The 3,987-nt window shown below is 36.5% G+C and overlaps 1 pseudogene; it reads right to left on the reverse strand.

Moving 5' to 3' along the window:
* Positions 1 to 3,400: 3,400 nt before the first annotated feature.
* LOC123667658 lies at positions 3,401 to 3,519 on the reverse strand (annotated as a pseudogene).
* Between the last annotated feature and the right edge of the window lie 468 nt (positions 3,520 to 3,987).

The following is a 3,987-nucleotide window of genomic DNA, read 5'->3' on the forward strand; positions in this document are numbered from 1 at the left end:
TAGGTATATACGTATCAAATGGTTCAATTGATTCCGAATTTTGTCCTTCTAATCTATAAATATAAATATAATTGAAGTCTCTAACTTTTCAAATATCTGTGTTTTTTTTTGTTATAAATTTTTTGGGTACCTGTCTAAAAGACAGACGTCTTTCTGTTTGTCCGGATTAATCTCTGGTACGGTTGAATCGATTTTGATAGGAATATCAATGCTGCTCCAGGGTGGGTTAGTGGATAACTTCTTTACAATTATCATTTCCGAGCGGGATCCCAACCCGCTATGGGTGAGTTTAGGCAACTTTAACTGAGGTAGAGCACACCAGGATATATCCTGCTTAAAATCTGGAGTAGCCCGACTGGGGAAGTACCTCAACATTACAGAAGACCACAGCTAAATAATACTGCTTTCAATCAGTTTTGTGTTCCTGTGGTAAGGTGACCAGAGCTCCTACGGCGATTAGGGGTAGGGTTGCCAACAGGCTTGTCTATAAACTACGATAAGCCGTACGCAATGTTTGTCGACTTAAATGTTTAAAAATAAATCCTTACAGCACTACATCAAAACGGTTGGTTTATACTAATATGATAATTAGGATTTTTACGTAACAAGTAGTTGGTTACAATTTTATCACAATTTATTGATACTGTATTGCTGATTTTACTCAACTTATATAAAGGTCCGCTTGTAATAGAGGATGTTCATTTCTTGAATGGATTTTATTAAGAATAGTTCAACAGCAAGAACTACGAAGTTAACAAGTTGGATGCTATAAAATCAAAAGTTTTCACAATGATCACTAGAGATTTATTAACTACCCACCTTGAATATGAGAAAATTTTAATAAGTATAAATAATAATTTTTACTAGACATACATCCCATTAAGCCTAAGCGCGCACTGGCGGCCTGGCCGCAGCGGCCGGGCCGCGGCGGCCAGCGAAATGTATGTACATCGTATCATAGAGCGCGCACTTGGCCGCGAGCGGCCAGCGGCCGCCGCGGCCAACGAGATCATTGCGGCGTACCTGCGGCCAGCCGGCCGCCGCGGCCATCGAGATTCGAAGAATTGTACGATCGTGCGCTAGTGTGCGCGCACTGGTCGCCGCGGATAGATGTTTTACTCTTTACGGAGTGTTCAAATTATATCGTTATGGGCTATGGCTTGGGAGCGACGCTTGCGGCTGGTCGCGACACTCGCGGCCTGGTCGCAATACTGGCCGCTGTGGCCTGGCCGCCAGTGCGCGCTTAGCCTTAGACATAACTTCATATTGTATGGGATTCAAAGTCGTGAAACGAACCAACATACTACTGTATGAATAGGTCAGAGCGTCCAAGCCTGACAATGGTCTAATTCATGCAAGACATGCGGTAGTTAGGTAAATACCTTACACAAGGACACAGTGGGACACCTCCGGTCAAAGAGACCGTGATACAAGTTTAGCTATGGTTTCTGTTTTCTTTTATTTTGATATATATATATATGATTATATATGTATGATGTTATCTGTATTATTTCGGTTTTATTTTGTGTTTAATGAGAGCTTGTGCAATTATTAATCTACACCAATTTTTTTTTGTATCTGAAGTATTTGACTGAATGTATTGGTAAATGTGTGTTGTGTATGACCTATCAGTTCAATCAGAATAGTCTTTAATTGATTTGGAATTTTGGATAATAACAAAAATACGACGAACACTCTGGTGTAATGGTGCGTGTCCCGTGTCGACGGCGCCTAAACACCCACAGACGTGGTTTCGATTCCCACTCGGAGTGGATATTTGTGTTTATATAAATATTTATTTTCGGTCTGGTCGTCAGTCCTTGTTGATCTCCCCACCGTGCCTCGGGGAGCACGTTAAGCTGTCGGTCCCGGTTGTTATCATGTACACCTGATAGCAATGTTACTCATATCAGGAAATATATCCACTAACCCTCATTGGAGCAGCGTGGTGGAATAAGCTCTGATCCTTATCCTACATGGGGAAAGAGGCCTGTGCCCAGCAGAGGGGGTTTAACTAAATACTGAATAGCTTTGCTGAACAGTGATCACGCAAACAAGGGCAAAAATAAGGGGGTCTCATTAATTGATTGACCTTTGGTGTATATCTATAGAATAGAATAGACCGAATCTTTTTGAATAAAATTTGCTAATATCTATTTAAAGATAGATAAAAATAGATACGACTTAATAAATTCACCAAACACGTAAATAAATTTGGCAAATCTATTTTGACAGTGTCTATCGATTATCCCTTTATGTGTACCTACGCATGTTTATCTCTTGTTTGTGATTATTTTATCTGTAGTAAATTTGTAACAAATAAATAAATAACATTCTTACTATAGCAAGAATTTCAGCAATTCTAATAATAAAATTCAATAACTAATCTCTTGAAGAACTTTATGACAATGGAAAAGTTTTCCTCTTCAAATCAAAACAAATGTAATTTGCAAAAAGCTTATAATGCTGGCGGTAATCTTAGTGGCAGATGTATGATATAACGTAACATAATATATGTAATGAAAGATTTATAATTATTATTTGTAAAACTAAATAAGAATATTTAGGCTAATTATAATACTTAATAAATCATAAAAACTAAAAGCGAAAAATCACAAACAAAACATAAACTGAGCCGTCACTATTAATATCAACTTATTAGACAAGTCAAACCAGATGATAGCACGAGTTACGAAGTACATACACACATGGTCGTCAGTTCCTAAGGCTAGCAACTTAATGGCTGTGTTTCAAAGAACAGTCAACTGATTTACATATTTCAATGTTTTTTTTTTTTTTAATTATTAAATAAGAGTTTGTATATATTCGAATAGATTCAGCCAGAATCAAGGCGGAAGTCGAAACAACAACCCCAAAGTAGAAAGCAGGCCAAATGACGATGATCTATCGAGCACATTAGAAGCAATAGGTATTATTATAACTGGAGAAATATTTTTTAAAATAACATTTATCCGTGAAATATTTGTATCAATAATTTATTTACATTTAATTATCTTATTTAAACAAATTTAACCTTCATCATTATAAAACAAACGATTCAAATTAATTGCTTAGTAATTAATCAACAAGTAATTATTAAAAAAAAAAATTGACGTTGTACCTGAAAAACAGATCACCAAAGCAAAAATACTCCAAAGCTTCATTACAGAAATAACCTGTGTATTTATTTATACTACGTAATATATGTGCTATGGCGTTCATACATTTAATTTAATGTTATTCTTTGTTGCTATTACATCGTCTTGCAATGGTTTGATTGATCTAGCAATAGTTAATTTTGCTACTTCTTTGCTTGCTTTGGTTATTTATATCGTTTATGGTACACCAAAAAAATTAACATCGAAATTAATTAGGACTTTGAAAAAAAAAAAAACAAAAAAACCAACGTCACGCGATGTTCCCAAGCGGTCACCCATCCAAGTACTTACCGCGCCTGACGTTGCTTAACCCCGTTGATCGGACGAGAACCGGTATATTCAACGTGGTATGGACGTTTTTAAAATCGTGACGCCGTGACGCGTTTAATCCGTAAAAATTTTACCCCTCATGCGACTAAAGAAGTTTCACTTCAAAAATTAAAGAAGAAAAAACGAGTGTACTTTAGACCACATGACTGAAGTAAAACTTACGAAACGTAAGTCTCTTTCTATCTTCACTAACTTATATTTCCCTCTCAGTTTCTGTTCGCCTCGCCCGATCGCGCTTTTCGTGACGCTCTCCGCTCGTAGCTTACTCCTCAATTCAAGAAGTTTTACAATACGAAATGACGCTATACTTGACGCTTATTGTTTAATTATTATAATTATTAATATCTTCAACGTTCCATGTCAAAGGAATTCCTTTATGAAATTTAAAGTCAGAATCAACTGACGTTTTATGATAACTACGTGTAATTCGAGTCGGCCATTTACGTTAGTACTGTCTTAGGGATCATTTCTCACTTATTAACCCTCCCAAAAAAAGTGT

Source organism: Melitaea cinxia, chromosome 28, assembly GCF_905220565.1.
Source record: "Melitaea cinxia chromosome 28, ilMelCinx1.1, whole genome shotgun sequence".
Taxonomy (NCBI): domain Eukaryota; kingdom Metazoa; phylum Arthropoda; class Insecta; order Lepidoptera; family Nymphalidae; genus Melitaea; species Melitaea cinxia.